Here is a 17,752-nt window from a genome sequence, read left to right as displayed (position 1 = left end):
CATCCTAGTGGTGATGCCTTCTGATTGTCTGGTCCTGACTGAGATTAGATGGGGATGTGGTTGAGTGCACGGACACACTGTTGTTTCTGTGAGAAATATAAGGATTGGTTCTGGGAGTAGAGGCTAGTTAGAAGCAGTGGCTCGGATTCCGTCACATGGACACACCATCTGTTCTAGTGAGGCACATTTGGAATATTGGGTCCATGGGTCTGTGGTATGGTTAAAGCCAGATTGTGTGGTCAAATGAGGACATGCCTGATGTTCAGTGAGTCCCATAAGTAAGTTAGAATATTGGAGCTGGGGGCAGCTTTATTAGGATTCCATCATTTCTTTCTGAAAAATAACCAAGTACAAAGAGAATTTATGAATTCAAGCCTTCCACTCCATGTTTCATTGTACATTTATGGCTTTGTTTTAAAACAGTATGAAATGTGTACCTTTATTTTTAAATTGGACTTTCCTCAAAACAAGTCTACTTTATATGTTAAAGGAGAGCATTAGAATTACACTTTCTAGAAAATATATTTTACTTATATTATGATAATTACATGTAAAAGAGAAGAAATATGCTCAGAAAGTTGATATGAATTGCATCCTTTTAGCATTTTTTAAGAATGTTCTTTTTTTTAACCAGCTTTTCAGACTTAAGCATATTGTTTGCATTTCTGAAGACTAATATCTGTATCACAAGTAGTGTAAATAACACTGCTATTATGGATTGTGAGGTGAGACTGCAGAGAAATACACTGTTTTCTATATTTGCATGCTATGCATTTACATATGTGTAACTTACTGACTGTTACTGGTTTCATGTTTTTCCATGATTCTAGGTCCCATTTAAGTTACATAGGAGTTTTAAATTCATATATTTGGTACTTGAGCGTTTTGGGGTTTTTTTTGGCCAGGCAGTGGGGTTAAGTGACTTGCCCAGGGTCACACAGCTAGTAAGTGTTATGTGTCTGCAGCTAGATTTGAACTCAGGTCCCTCCTGAATCCAGGGCCGGTGCTGTATCCACTGTGTGACCTAGCTGCCCTACTTGAGTGTTTTTTAATGAAGTTTGTTATTAATTTTGTTCTATTATGCCTCATTTCATTCTTTCTAGGAATGGGCACTATATTTCTATACAACTTTACTTGGAAATCTCATCAGTTCTCATGGATTTAATTATCATCTCCATGTTGATTATTCTCAAATCTACCTATCCTGCCTCACCCCTGCTGACCTTCAGTCTCATAACTACTGCTTTTCAGGCATCTTGAACTGAATGTCCATCTATCTTAAGCTCAACATGTTCAAAATTAAACTCATTATCTTTTCCTCCCAAAGTCTCCCCTTGCTTCCATTATTCCCCATTGCTCTGGACAGCAAAACCATCCTCCTGTTCCCCCAGACTTATAATCTAGGTGTTATCCTCAACTCCTCACTGTCTAACCTCCCATATTCAAACTGTTGCTAAGGCCTGTTGTTTTCACCTTTGCAACATCTCTCAAATGGTCTCCCTTCCCTCCTCTGATACAGCCACCACTCTGGCTGGCATACTCTCATCACCTCATGCCTGGACTACTGCAATAGCCTACAGGTAAGTCTGCTTCCCTCAAGTCTGTCTACATTCCAGTTCATCCTCCCTCCACTTGCCATTTTCCTAAAGTATGGGTCTGACCTTGTCACTTCCCTACTTAATAAGCCTTAGTGACTTTTTCTTGCCTCCAGAATCAAATACAAAATGCCTGGTTTGGCGTTCAAAGACCTGCATAACTTAACGACTTCCTACCCCTTACTTTTCAAGTTTTCTTACACTTTATTCTTCACCACATACTCTTCAATGCAGTGACATTGCCTTCCTGGCTGATCTTAGAACAAGACGCTTCATGTCTTGGACCCAAACAGTCTTTCTAGCTGTCACCCAGACCTGGAATGCTCTGCTTCTCCTCTTTTCCTCCTGGTTTCTCTAAATTCAGGTCCCAACTAAAATCCCATCTTCTACAGAAAAGTCTTTCCCATGCCCTCCTACTTCTAGTGTCTTCCTTCTTTTAATTATTTCCTATTTACAATACATACAGCTTATTGGTAGATGTTTGTTTGCTTGTTGTCTCAACCATTATATTATGAGCTCTTTGAAGGCAAATACTGTCGTTTGCCTCATTTTGTATCTTCAGTGCTTAGCATACAGCCCGGCGCGTTGTTCAGTTGTTTCATTCATTTCTGAGTCCTTGTGAACCTATTTGGGGTTTTCTTGGCAAAGATACTAGAATGGTTTGCCATTTCCTTCTCCAGTTAATTTTACAGATGAGGAAACTGAGGCAGAGTTAATTGACTTGCCTAGGGTCACACAGCTAGTGAGCATCTGAGGCTGGATTTGAACTCAGGTCTTCCTGACTTCAGGCCCAATATTCTATGCACTGTGCCTTGGAAGCTTTGATTGTTTAAAGAATACAGAGAAAAGAGAGAGACCAGATGATTATGGGGTCATGATTCAGAGAATGAGGGGCTAGAGTAAACAGAAAGTGAATATGGATAATGATGAGAGTGAGAAAAACCATTTTTGGAAAGGGACACAAAAGTGAATTTAAAAACTAATGAACCAGACAAACTGAAGGGGAGGAGAAGAAGAAATGATCTACTTGACTGAGAGAAAGAAAATGGGGAAGAAATATATAACCAGATAAAAGCACGATAGAGGAACTAATAAACAAAACCCTAAAGGGAAAGAGGTAACAAATAAGAAAAGAGGATAAGGAGGGAGGGGAAGAGAGCCAATAGAAACAGGATCGTCTTTTAAAAAGATTAAAGTAACTGAAGGAATATAATTCTGTGTTTATAGCAGAAGAAAAAATATTTAGAGATGGAAAAAATATAAATCTAACTCATAACTTTAAATGTTAATGGATTCAACAATCCAATAAAATAAAAAAGAGTGACAGATTGGATAAGAAAATAAGACTCTACAATCTGTTGCTTAGAAGCCCATTTAGGAAAACAAAAAGACATACACGAAAAAGGAGATGGAAAAAAATTTACTGTACATCAAGTGAATCCAACAAAGCAGGAGTTTGTCTATCAGTCAAAAGAAAAAACAAACATTCAAAAAATAAAAAGGGACAAAGAAGGAAACAGTTTTTTTGATAAGTCTAACAGAAAGATAAGCAAAAGGTAAAATGTAGAACTAAACAAATTTCTGGAGAAACTAGAGTTAAAAGACTCATGACATCTTCTAAATGGAATAGAAAATGGGTATCCACATTTCTCTGCACCATTAATATACTATAATTTACTTAGTCTTTCCCCAGTTAATAGGTATTCATCAAGTGCTGCTGTAAACATTTTGGTATATATGGGAGACTTTTTTGTTTCTCAGTGACCTCATGATGGTCTGTGCCCAGTGATACAATCTCTGGATCAAAGGGTAGACATTTTAGTAACCAACTGAAAACTTTTACATTGATTACTGTACATTAACATTAACATTACTGTACATTAATATTAATTAAGGTCTTTCCTCTCTACTCACACAGCCAAAACCCAAGTTCAGGGCCTCATCATCTCTAACTCAAACAACTGCAGTCTTCCCATAGGTCTTCCATCTTCAAGTCTCTCCCTACTTTAATCCACCCTCCACTTAGCTACCAAAATGATTTTCCTATGAAGCAGATCTTCTCATGTCACCCTTCTCGTAGTCTCTCAGCTCCAGTGGTTCTTTAGGAACACATACAAAGCCTTCTGTTGGCATTTAAATCTAGGCCCCTGCTACCTTTCCAGTGTTTATAGTTTGCTCTTTTCCTTGAGCTCTACAATTTAGTAACTAGCTTACTTTCTGTTGTCCCTAAGATAGAATACTCCATTCCCTGTCTTTATCTTTCATTCCTGAAATGCTCTCCAACCTGCCTTCCACTTCTTTTGGACATAATATGTCAGAAAGAGAATTTGTCTATTCTTCCAAACTTCTATTTCTGTTGAAGGTACCACTATTCTTCCAGTATCTTAGATATTTAAATTTGGCATTATCCTCTCCCTCACCCACCTATCCAGATATTTTCCTCTGTACCTCTACATCTCTCACATCTGATCCCTCTCTAACCTTATAGCCATCTCCTTAGAAAAGCCTTTATCACCTCTCACCTATATTATTGAAATGATCTGCTATTTGATCTCCCTATCTTGAGTTTCTCCTCACTTCAAACTACCCTCCATGCTTTTGCCAAAATGATTTTCCTTAAATACTGATCTGACCATGTCATTATTCTGCTCAGTGAACTCTATTAGTCTTCTTATTGCTGCTATATTCAAATATAAACTACCCTTTTTAGCTTTAAAACCTTTCACTACCTAGCCTCAAGCTTTCTTTCCAATCTTATTCCTCTTACTGAAGTCGTCAATCCTTCCAAACTGGCCTTCTCTTGAATCCTCACACGACACTCCCATCTTCCATCTCTGCCACTGCACTGATCATTCCTCTAGCCTAGAACTGACATCCCCCTCACTTCTACATTATATATCCTTTTCTTTCTTCAAAACATATCTCAAGCATCACCTTCTACATGAAGCTTTTCCTATCCCCTCAACTGCTATTGCCTTCACTCTCAAACTACCTAGTATTCAAGTATTTTGTATTTATGTGTATTTATTCTTTTTATACTTATTCTGTATATGCTTTTACATATGTATATGTGTATATATATATGTGTATGTATATATGTATGTATATATATATATATATATATATATATATATATATATATACATGTGGGTATCTTTTTTATTTATCTTTTTATGATATGTGCTCCTTGTGAGTAGGAATTATTTCATTTATTATATTTTTTATCCCCAGCACCGAGGACAGTGCCTAGAACATAATAGGTGCTTAATAAATTAATGTCGATTGATTGATTAGTTTCCTTGCCTTCTTTGAAGGCTTATTTCAAATCTCACTTTCTGCAGGGAATCTTTCCTGGTCCCATTAGCTGCTAATGCTTTACCCTCTGAGATTATTTTTTTATCTATTTTTATGTGCATATTTTATGTACCTTTTTTTTGTTTTTACATGTCTCCTTCCCCACTAGAATGTTAACTCTTTGAGGGCAGGGACTATTTTCACTTTTCTTTGTATTTCCAGTGCTTAGAATGATGCCTGGGATATAGTAAATGTTTAACAAATGCTTGCTGACTCACTGATTTGTAGATTTCAAATATGCTGGAGATTGCATGTATTATGTGTGTGTGTATTATGATACTTTACTGTCTTGCTAAATGTTTAATAGCACTTTGTTAGTTCTGCCCTTGTATTCTTGAGCCAAGATACCCTCTTGTCCCAATCTCCCACTTCCAGAATTATAGCAGTATAGTACAGATTATGACTCTCTCTGGAGAGCTACCTTGGGGTTAAGTAGGCCTTTTAAAGACAGATTCATGCACCTGTTATTTTATTTATTTGTTTCATTTTAAATTTATGTAATAAAACAAGCATTTCCATAAGATAATAAAAAAGATGATTGCATATGAAACTGCAAATCTATTATGTACGGCTTACTATTCCTTTTAAATATATGTTGAAATTATCATGTAAATTTATTTTTTCTTTTTTTCTTCCCTTCTCCCTCCCCCCTAGAGATGGCTACCATTAGACACAAATAGGTGTACATATACATATGTAAAATTATTTCATACATATTCCTATTTATCAGTTCTTTCTCTGGATACAAATAGTATTTTTCCCATGTATCCTTTATTATTAATTTGGGTATTTATAATAGTCAAAATGACTTATTCACTCAAAGTCGTTTTTAAAACAATATTACTGTTACTCTATACAATATTCTCTTGGTTCTGCTCATTTCACTATTCATTTTTTCGTGCAAGTGTTTCCATGTTTTTCTAAGATCATTGAGCTCATCATTTCTTATAGCCCAGTACTATTCTATCACAATCATATACCACAACTTGTTTAGCCATTCCCAATTGATGGGCATCCCTATAATTTCCAGTTCTTTGCCACCACAAAGAGAGCTGCTATAAACATTTTAGAACATATAAGTTCTTTTCGTTCTTCCTTAATCATCTTTGTAAACAGACTTCATAGTGGTATTGCTGGGTCAAAGGGTATAGACAGTTTAATAACTCTTTGGACATAATTCTGGATTGCTCTCCAAAATGGTTGGATGAGTTCAAAATTCCACCAACAATGAAATAGTGTCCCAGTTTTTCCATATTCCCTCTGACATTTGTTACTTTCCCCTTTAATTATTTTAGCCAGTCTGGTAGGTGTAAAATTATATGCTACAGTCACTTTTATCAAATAACCATAAGTAGTATGTGCAGCTACTCATATGTAATTCTCAGATTCCCTTCTGTCCTTTTTGGCCCATGTTCCACCATACATTTCTACTCCAGCATCCCTCTGGAAAATTATTAATTGGACCTTCCTCTTTTATTTTTCAAACCCTAACACCAAGGCCTTAGAGAACCACAGTTTCACGCTGAGCTATCCTTCCCAACTCACCAAAGTAGCCATGATCTTACTAATTAGCTCCCTTTCACCACCACTTGTGCCATAGGGGCGTGGGACCTTTCATAATGAGGGACAATAGTCAAAGGTGATAGACTTATGGAACAATCTGTCTTAGTTTCATAACACAAACTTTATACCATAACTTAGATTTCCACTATTGTTTTAGGAACGGGTTCAGTAGTTCCTAGGGAAGAGAATATGATAGGACAAAAGAAGACAAAAGGGTCTAGATACATGTACTGGACCATCTTCCCATCTTCTACCTACTTCAGTTATTAGGAGGAATTTTTGTGTTTGCTATCTTTAGTAGAGGCAGTGTATGTATGTGGCATAGTAATTGATAGAGGACCCAAGAAGACTTGGATTCTAGTCTTACCTGTGACACATAGTAGCTATGTGACTTAAGATCAGTCATTTAATCTCTTAGTGTTCTAGACAGCTTTCTAAGACTACACATTGTGTAGAAGGTGTAATCCTTCGTTAGTAGAGGTAATTTCCTCATCAAGGCATTCCCTACACCAGTGAAATCACAGATCGACTCCCTTTGTGTGAATGACACAAGTTGTCAACTCAGCATGGAGAAAGGCCACGATAGAAGCCTATGTGGATCTTCAAGAATCATCTATTTTGCATCTAATATGTAAATTAGCATACAAACTTCAAGGTAATATTTTCTACTGTTTTCATTCAGATAATATTGGTGTCTGACATACCGATAGAATTTTATTGTAAGGATTAACAAATCATAGAATTTAAGAGTGGTAAGGGACCTTAGTAGCTATCTCATCCAACCCATATCCAAAAGGAAACCACGTTATAATATACCCAACAAGTGTCACCCAGTCTTTGTTTGCATATCCCCAGTGAAGAGGAATGCATTACCTATTGAGGCAGGCAGTCTGTTCTACTTTGGATCAGCTCTAATTATTAGGAAGTTTGACATCAAGCCTAAGCTTGCCTTTTTATAAGCTCCATTAGTTGCTTCTAGTTTTTTCCTGTGGTACCAAATGGAACAAATATAGTCCCTCTTCTAAATGATACCCCTTCAGATCTTTGAAGATGGGTCTCTTGTTGTCCCTGAATCTTTTCTCAGGAATGAATGTTTTCCAGTTCCTTCCACGTATTCCCCAGTGATAGGCTTAGGAGCTCATCAACACAACCATCATCGTTGGGTCAGCATGTCAACACTTTTTATCAACAAGCAGTGGGGGGGGATTCTTAAAATATGCTTCTTGGCCAGCATTAAAAGTCATCTTCCAAGAGAAACAATACTAGGCATATTTATATTTCAGGGTTTCTGCTGAATTCTCTGGAAATTACTTGGAAAGGAGAACTCCAGCAGTGCTTCCCAATCCTGTGGTTTACATGTGGTTCAGTTATGCATGTTGAAAAGTTAAAATTATGGTGTCTTTTAAACAATTAAGTTTTAGCCTCAATTGTTGTTTTCACGAATGATGTTGGTAATTTCCATGTGTTTACAGCAGTTTATGCTTCTAATGTTCAGTGTATTGTTTTCAACACAGGGAATAATTTGTGTTTCTACTTCATGAGTAAATTGGCAGCTACTCACAAATTCAAAAACCTAACCAGAGTTTATTTTCTGTTCATAAAGAGCAGGAAGTGACACAGCAGTATAAAAATAAATTAGTTTGACTAGGGTGGCACCTTTGGTATGTATTTTTTCTATTAAATAAAAATGAAGCTTGGTGTTAGACAAAAATGTTTAAAGGGAAATGTTACAATCGTCAAGTCTTTGAATAATAGAGAAACCCATTCTCTCTGTTATTTTGTCCTTTTGATTTTCTCATGTTTTAATACAATTATACTTTTCGTTTGTTTATTAGAGCCCCCTCTCTTTGTCAGTCACCCCATACTATACTGAGTTCATAGGCTTTTTCTGTGAGAATTCCCCATTTTTCAGGTGACTACTGGATACATAGATAAGGGTCTTTGAGACAGAAAGCATCATCAAGTTGTGAAAAGGGTATGGATTTGGATTCAGAGTAGCTGTTTAAATGCCAGCTATGCTAAATACACTTATGTAACATTAGATAAGTAACTTAACTCTTTAAGTCTCACTTTCCTCATCTATAAAACAATATGGTTACTATAATATGATCTCTCTGGCCCTGAATTCCATTAGGGATTCTTTAATTATTTTCTCTTTTCAAATGGTTTCTCTTTTGCATTTTTACCCACAGTGCCTATCACAGTGCCCACTTAAAAAAATGCTTATTGATTGAAAGCTTCCTTCTAGACCCTGCCAACCTGGAAATCAGTTAAGTATGTATTGAACAGAGGATATGTCTTTCCCCGTGCCTTTCACACTTTTTACTCCCCTTCCCTTTCCTCTCAAAAGAGATGTATCTACATCTAACCTCAAGATTACCTGAGCTCATCCACTAAGCTATGTTGCTCAATGCTACCTCCAACTCCATGCCTTTTTTTTTTCTCCTATCCATCTGAAATCCCTAAGCCTCCTAGGTCACATTTATTTTCCTGTTTGATTATCCTTTTTCAGCTTTCTGAGAAAAATCACTAGACTCCTAAACTTCAGTGAGCCCGTGACAATCTCCAAAGAAAAGAAAAGTATCCTTTATCCTTCTTAAAACTTAGCAATCCTAAGTTCTTAGTAGTTAAGAAATATAATTTAAACTAAATTCCTTTTATAGCTGTGTCTCTGCTAAGGGGTGTGTCTGTGTATTTGTGTCTATTCCTCTATATTGTAGAACTTGAGAGCCAATAATTCTTCAAGTGTGTCTTCCTTTTAGACAGCAGAATAGCTTTTCTCTTTTCTTTGTTTTTCAATACCTCCTTCCTCGGCCTGTTATCTCTAGTATTTTAATATATTTCAAAAAGTAATCTCAGGTTCTTTACCTACTTCCTACCATAAAGAAGAGTCCTTTTCTGTCATTAAAGAAAACATATGAGAATATAATTCACAATGAAGTATTAGGAATTTAAGAGTTCCTAATTTAATTTGATTTTGGATTTTAAAATAATAAATACCATAAAAAGGAACAAATTATTGTGGTGAAATTTCAGTATGCAGCTGAGATAATGATTTGATGTACAAAATCATATTAGTTGGAAAATATGTGCTCTGCCTACTTGTCAGGTGGGCCCTTGTTACTAAGCTTCATTTTAAAATGAATATTACATCCATTTTATATCCACTCCCTTGTTTTTTGTCAGAACTCAATGTACTGATTAAGATGCACTCCAATACCACTAGAATTAAAGTCAATTGTTTTAAAACAATTTTTATTAGCATAGTAGTCATCCTTTTAAGCCTAAAAAATGGGCTTAAGCTTTGAAAAAATAGGTTCTGTGATAGCCCTTTACTTCTATACTTCAGCAGCTGTCAATAATATGGAATGGTGCTGCTTGGTGTAGTTGATTGTTGTCATAATTGCCACATTGGTTCCTATCATGGCTAAGAGCTTATGCTTCATTGGATAAATTGGCACATCTTCTCTCCCCAGTTGGATGGCAGGACGTGAGAGGTTAACAGCCACTAGCACAGCCAAGCTTGGAGAGAAAGGGGAAGTCTCTTTGTTCACACACATATGCATACACTCAATGGCAACCAGCAATTTACAATTTTTAACAGTTGTTCACTTTAGGAGGAAGAGGTTGGTCTGCCTTAACTTAGAGTGGGAATGAAATGGAGATTGAAGAACCAGGGTAGATTTAAACCAGGAATCTCAGAGGTGGGTTTCTTCAGTTCAGGAAATTAATTTGCTAGTCTTGAGTGGGTCTCAGAGAAGACAGAGCCAAGGGCAAGCTGAGATCAAAAATCAAGAACTCAGTACGGAGATAGGAGTGAGACAGTCTATAGCACGCTTCATGTGACTGCCTGGTCTCCTTTTAATGGCAGGCAGAGGCATGCCAGTTGCATGCCATCTTACTCAAAGTTTAAAAGGATCAGCCTATCGGAAGTTGGGATCCAAACAGGGACAATTCCTGCTTTTATGCTCCATGGGCACTTAAACCTTTTTACTTTCACCTAGGTGATAAGACAGTGTTTTACATCCACATCTTCTCAGATGCTACTTTTCCACCTTCAGGGCTGTACTAGAGTGGATTGTTCATTGTAACCAGAGTTCACCTTTGTAAAAAGATTATGCAATAGTTGGCAGAACATACAATGTGACTGGCTGTAGGCCCTATTTTTCACCCTTAATGACCTTGCCCTTGACCTGTGTTCATTCTAAATTCCAACACTTTTGAGGGTTGTTATTATCAAATCAGTATTAAAATGTTGGTATAAATATTTTTTAATCATCTCAAGAAAACCTTCTTGCTTTCTGTCATCACACCAGCTCTCATTTGTTGCTCTAGGAATGCTGGGGGAAAGTAGGGAGGTTTTTTTTTTTTTAAAGAGCCAGTACTTCAATTTGACAAACATTTATAAAGCTGCTCCTCTGTGCAAGGCTTGGTGAAGGGAAAGTTAGGAAGAGGAAGGTAGTTATAATAAAAACTTCTGGTTGCAAGCATTTCATACTCTAATATTTTAATGGTGAGAGATTCAAGTACACAAAAAAATACAATACAAGAGGAGACCAACATATATGTAGATGAGAGGTCCAGATAAAATATCAGGAGAACTTTGAAGAGAAAAAGATCACTTTTGTAGGGGTGGAAAGGGAAGGATCAGGGAAAATTTCAAAATTGAGGTAGCATCTGAGGTGAAATTTGAAGAAAGGTAGGGAATAAGACAGTTGGCAGTAGTCCATTCTGTACATGTAGAACCATATGAGCAAAGACACAGACAAGAGAGGTTAATAAAACGATGAGGGATAGGGAATAGAAATAACATTGTTGTTCGTTTCAGTCGTGTCTGATTTTTTTTGTGACCCTATTTGGGGTTTTCTTGGCAGAGATACTGGAGTAGTTTGTCATTTCCTTCTCCAGCTCATTTACAGTTGAGGAAACTGAGACAAACAAGGTTAAATGATTTGCCCAGGGTCTCACAACTAGTAAGTATCTGAGGCCAGATTTGAACTCAGGAAGATGAGTCTTCCTGACTCCTGGCCCAGCACTCTATTCACCTAGCTGCCCCCAAAATAACATTAGCAAACATTTATATAGTGCTTTAAGATTTGCAAAATACTTTACATGTTATCTTATTTGAACCTCACAACAAATCCCTAAGTCAAGTGCTATTATCCCCATTGAATCTGAGAAGATAAAATAACTTGCCCAGGATCACATACCTGTATTTGAGACAGAATTTGAAGTCAGGTCTTTCTGACTTTAAGTCTAGGGCTCTACCACCACTCTGTGAATATAAACTGTATGGAGGGGAGTAATGCTAGAAGGTAATGCTAGAAGGGCAGGTTGAAGTCAAATTGCAGAGGCCTTGAATGTCAAAATAATGTCAGAATTCTTTATATGGTAAGCCACTGACAGTGATTGAGTAACAAAGTCACTGACAATTATTTTTTGGTTTTTTTCCTTTTTTTCTTTGACGAGGCAGTTGTGTTTAAGTGACTTGCCCAAGATCTCACAACTAGTGAGTATCATGTGTCTAAGGCTGGATTTGAACTCAGGTCCTCCTGACTCCAGGGCCAGTACTCTATCCACTATGCCACCTAGCTACCTAGTCACTGATAATTATTGAGTAGAGAGAGGAGTGATATCATCATATTGATGTGTTAGGAAAATGTCATGGGTAACAATGTGGAGGAGATAGAAGAGGGGAATAGACTGGAGGGAGTATGACTAAGAGGTTATTCCATTGATACAGGTGATAAGAAATAAGGTCCTGGACAAATGTAGCTGTAGTGTGAGTGAAAAAGAAGAAATATTAAGGAGGAAAAAATGGTGGGACTCATCCAAAAATCTGATTTGTAGGTTGAAGCAGATGGAAAAGTTAGGGATGACTGGAATACTGAGGTATAATGATGGTACCATCTGTGGAAATAAAGAAGTTAAAAGGTACTACCTCTTCCATCTATCTTTCCTCTTCCTTGCATTGTTCAATATTGTTCAGTAGGGATTATCTATCCTATGCTAAATGCTTGGTGGAATATTCAGGTCATAGATGATATACATCAGCAATCATTAGGTTATTAGATAATGCTTGTGTTTACACCTATTTCATCAGACTGATGATTGATTATATAATAACCATCTCTTGTAAGAAATCTTTGCATATTAAAAAGATATTTCTCAAAAAAAATGGATCATCCCTGAGAACTAAAGCATAAACAGGGACACTGTGTTAAGATAAAAAGATTTGAAGTATAAACAGCCACTGATAAAAATAGAAGCCATTAAGTTAATCAGCTTATTCAGTTCAGTTCAGCAAACTTTACTTATGCTCCTAGTTGGAAAGGTGCTAAATACTAATAACTGAAAAAAATCATATAAGGATTTAAAATTTACGAAGCATCTGACATGCGTTATCTCATGTAATACAACAACCTGGGAGGATAGGTAATACAGATGTTATTATTCCCATTTTATAGATGAGAGAACCTAGGCTCAGAGAGTTTCTTCATATTTATATCCTTCAAACATCCAGAATACAAAGAATTTCACTATTACACAACATACATTCCCCCCAAACTTCCTGCCATGCAAAATCATGCAAGAAAAACCACAGTGCTTTTGGTGGAAACGGGATTAGGGGCACAGTGCTCACAGACTTCATCATTGACCCATCAAAAAGATGGGAGCCTAGAAATTGCGTTATGCTCAAAATGTTCATTAACATATCAATCACATTGGAACAAATTCATGTTTTTGAAACATGAATTATAGTAGAACTGACTGCATATTATCCATCATGTAGTTTCTAGCTTAAAATATATTTTAAGACTTCATCCTGAGGTAAGAGACTATTGTTTTTATATTTTAGTTTGGAAATGGTTCTTCTCAATACCCATAATTGTACCTTTATGATACTTTCAGAACAAGTATTAAAAATGATAAGGAAGTAACATGGAGAAGTTGAGGTGAAAATTCTAAGGGAGAATGTAGACAAAAGTATGATTGTAGGAAAAGGAAACCAAGAGGTCCAGAAGAGGTCAGTTAGTTGCTGTTAAAGGAGAAGAAAAACAAAATAGAACTTTCTGAAATAGGAAGCATAGACTGACATACTGGGCTTTCTGGAAATCAAGTGTGAATTGTGGGAATTGTCAGTGTTGCTATCATGAGAATATTATAGCAGGAGAGAGTATACTTTTGAAATATTCTTCTTAAATATATTTGAAATTTAATTTTTTTGTTATATTTTAAGTTCTGAACTGTCTCCCTCCCTCTGTCCCCATACCACACTGCAGATGGCCACCGTTTGACAAAGATGTGTAATTTATGCAAAGCCGTATCATGCGTACTTCTGTTTATCAGTTATTTATCTGGAGATGGATAGCATCTTCCTTCATAGATCCTTTGTAATTGGAATACTCAGATTATCTTAATCATTCACAGTTATTCTTAAAACAATATTGCTGCTACTCTATCCAGTGCTTCTTAAACCTAAACTTAAACTGCACATGGGGTTGCAAAAAATTTGGCAACAGTAAAAGGTTTCTGAATGCACGACCAAAAATTAATTCAAATCAAACATGTATGAACCTAAGGTTCCTGGCAGCGCTTGCCCATGTTGCATCAGGCAGCTTCACTACAGCCTTGGTTCTGAACACAAAGCATGCATACTTTGCAATGCACATGGCCTCAGAAACTTGAAAAGGGGTCACGAGTAGAAAAAGTTTAAGAAGCCCTGCTCTATACAGTGTTCTTTTGGTGATACTCATTTCACTCTTCACTTTTTCATACAAGTCTATCCATGTTTTTCTAAAATCAGCCTGCTCATCATTTCTTACAGCACAGCAGTATTCCTTCATAATCATATACCGCAGTTTGTTTAACCATTCCCCAATTGATGTCTTCTAAATTTCAGCTGAAATAGAATCAGCACCCAGTGCTTTGTCACACAAAAGGAGCCTAATGGCATTCAAAACAGTTTCTTCATTTGGAAGATCAGCTAGAGAGGGATTGACTTCAACCTGAAGTAAACAAGTCAGTGGCTTCAACTTTGGTTGATGGCAGTCTGTTGAGAATGCCGTGGAGGTGTTCAGCGCATCTCTCCAGGATTATGTGCTTATCACTCATCAGTGTGGCTTTATGAGCACTGAGTAGCTGAGATGAGCAGTAGGTCTTTAGCCCATAAATAGCCTTCAGGGCTCACAATAGCACTTTGAATAATTACTGTCTGCATAAAACTGAATTCATCTTCCTTCTTACCTTCTTAGAGACAGACAAACCATCCTACTGGGAAAACCTGTGGAGTTCTCATTTTTTGTTTAGCAGATTTTCATCAAACCAATCTTAATGTCTGAAAGTGTTCTGGCCCATAGGAGTAAATGGGCTGCTATACACCATATTTCTGAAAGCTATCCACTCCTTTTCTGCTTCACTGTTGCCAACTGTGTTTTGGCTCAGCTTTTCCTCCAGGTTAGCAACAAGTTGTTCACACTCAGAGAAGTGCTCTGAACTGTTGATATTAAGTCTTCTGGTGGTCATCTTGCCTTGAGGCCGCCACTTTTGTTGAATACCAGTGTTTAACTTGGAGAGGATATCTATGATCAGTCCAACATTGCATGCCACACATTGCCTTTGTCACTCTCACATCCTGTCTTTCTCTTCTTTTTACAATGACATAGTCTGTTAAATGCCAGTGTTTGCTGTGAAGGTGCAACCACAAAGTTTTCTTACATTTAGGTAAATAAAAGACAGTGTTGTTGATGAGAAGGTAATGAGATGTAGGTCTTTAGTAGTAAATGGACCATTGCTGTTGCTATTTCCTACTCCATTCCTCCCAAGGACTACCTTCCATGTCTGATAATCTGTGCTTCCTCTAGCATTAAAGTCACCCAGAATTATAAGCTTGTCCTCTTTCAGTACATTGATGATAAGGATTTCCAGGTCTTCAAAATTATTTTCTTTGACCTCATCAGAGTTTGTCATGGTAGAAGTATACACACTGATGATGGTGGCATGGTGCTTTCCTGCAATTAGCAATCATATTTGTAATGAGCCTGTTATTCACTCTTTTTGGGAGGCATACAAGCTTGTTGACTAAATTAGTTTTGATTTTGAAACCCAAGCCAGCTTCGTGGTGGTCCCCATCACTGTGACCTTTCCAGAAAAACATGTATCCAGCTCCGACTTTGGTAAGCTGGCCTTCATTTGCCAGCCTTGTTTTCCTCAGGGCTATTTGGATGCAATACTGGCTGAGTTCTCTCACAAGAGCTATTCATCTTTCAGGTCTACTAGATTTCTTCTGAAGTTGTTCATAAATGTGCACACATTTCATGTACCAATTGTGAATGGAACCTTCTTTGCAAAAGTTTTTTTTATGTTTTGACTGCAGGGTGGGATCCCCACCTATGGCAGTAAGCAGGCCAGAGTTTGGTGAAGGAGATAATTTTTAGGGCACCTTTTTTAGCCCTTTCCTTGGGCCAGTAGGTAAGCAGGGTGGTCCTTAAAAAAGGCTGCTCAGTTGCTCAGAGGACTGTCAAATCCTATTGTTGCTTCAGTCCAGTGAGATGGCCCTATAGCCTGGGCTATCTGTGTGCAGAGTTGTGACTATAGCTCCCAGTGTATCCATAACTGACACTTTGTCACTTACCTGTCACCAGAGGACTGTGAGGTATGTAAAAATGGTAAAATGGTAGGGGTGATGTATTTTGACTCATGCATAAATTGGATTTAAATGAGGTAGAGTTGGGATTCCAGTGACAAGACAAAAGTCAAGAACGCTGGCAGTGGCTTGGGCTGTAGTGGATGACCATGGCATCTTTGGCATCTAACCAACTTCTGAACACTCCACAGTGCCTACTTCAGTTGCCTTCATGGCCTTTGGAGCATATTGTTCTCATCTACCATTCTGGTTGGGAAAATCTTCACGTGCTTGGGGTAGACACCTCCCTAACTCCCAGATGGGATTGAGGCTCCTCGATTACCCACAGCTTGCCAAAATGTTTTTCCAGGGTATGGACCTCACTCTCATGTGAACTGGTCAAAGGAATGAAGAACACACACAAACTCTGAAAACTGGGTACAAAACTACATTTTATTAAACAGGGAAATAGGGTTAAGGTAAGGGCAAAAGGGGGAAATGGGTAGATTAAAAGAGGGATTGTTGTATAGTTATTTCAGTAATGTACTACTCTTTGTGACCCCGTTTGAGGTTTTCTTGGTAAAGATCTTGGAGTGGGTTTGCCATTTTCCTTCTCCAGATCATTTCACAGGTAAAGAAATTCAGGCAAACAGGGTTAAGTAACTGCACAGGTTCGTGTGGCTAGTAAGTGTCTGAGAACAGATTTGAATTCAGGTCTTCATGACTCTAGGTTTAGTGCTGTGTCCACTGTACCACCTAGCTGCCCCGAAGGAGGAATTAGCCCTCACCAAAAGAAACTCTTAAGTATATCCAAAAATAGCTATAGCTCTTTTTTGAGGTGGCAAAGAATAGGAATCTGAAGGGTGCCCATAATATGGGGAATGGTTGAACAATTTATGGTATTTAGATGCAATGAAATACTTATGCTTACTGAAAGAAATGATTAAAGGGCTATCTTCTTTGTTCTGCAGGCATCCCTTTTGCTTTGCCCTTTGCCCCCTGAGAATGTACATCTGTACCAGGTTTATTTCTACCACTGCCCTTGTGAAGAGCAGCTTTCAGCTAGTGAGACAACCTTTGCCTGCAGTGGTGCTTAAAAAAATGAGCAGAGGTTCAAACAGACGAGAACCTTAGCATCCTGGCAGCTTTAGGTCCTCTAACCTTACTTGTTCCTAGATGTGGCTTCCAAATTAGTGCCATTCATGGGACACTGACATAGTAGCCAAGTTCACTGGATTTGGGGCAGCCGCTGTGGGAGTGGCTGGCTCTGAAGCTGAATTCAGGACTGTATGTGTAATTCTCATTATTGATTATGCTGTGAACCCCTCTCTGAAGCAGCAACTCTTCTATGCTATGCCTGGCTTATGCCCTTTGTCAAAAGCCTTTTGGCTCTTCTGCCTGATAGTGGCCTTCCCCTTCCTCTTCACCATGTGAAGGAGCTGTTTCTACTCGCCAATGTTCCTTCTTCTCCTGGGCCTTCTTTGTCTCATCTACTGTGTGTACCTCTCTTTCTATGTCCTCTGGCAGCCCTAGGGAAAGCTAAATAAATACTATAGGAATAAACTGGAGAGACAGCCAGACAGACACAGAGGCATGAACAAAGAAACAGAGAAGA

General features: G+C 37.7%; 1 protein-coding gene and 1 pseudogene across 5 annotated transcripts in view; both read left to right on the top strand.

Moving 5' to 3' along the window:
• MCPH1 (microcephalin 1) overlaps nucleotides 1-17,752 on the top strand; it is a 334,179-nt gene that overhangs the window by 131,130 nt on the left and 185,297 nt on the right. The gene's annotated exons all lie outside the window — the stretch shown is intronic.
• On the top strand, nucleotides 16,308-17,600 carry LOC144455421 (ATP synthase F(0) complex subunit C2, mitochondrial pseudogene; annotated as a pseudogene).

Source organism: Phascolarctos cinereus, unplaced genomic scaffold (assembly GCF_003287225.1).
Source record: "Phascolarctos cinereus isolate Bilbo 61053 unplaced genomic scaffold, phaCin_HiC Scaffold_2;HRSCAF=192, whole genome shotgun sequence".
Classification (NCBI taxonomy): domain Eukaryota; kingdom Metazoa; phylum Chordata; class Mammalia; order Diprotodontia; family Phascolarctidae; genus Phascolarctos; species Phascolarctos cinereus.
This window is presented reverse-complemented; position numbering and strand designations above follow the sequence as displayed.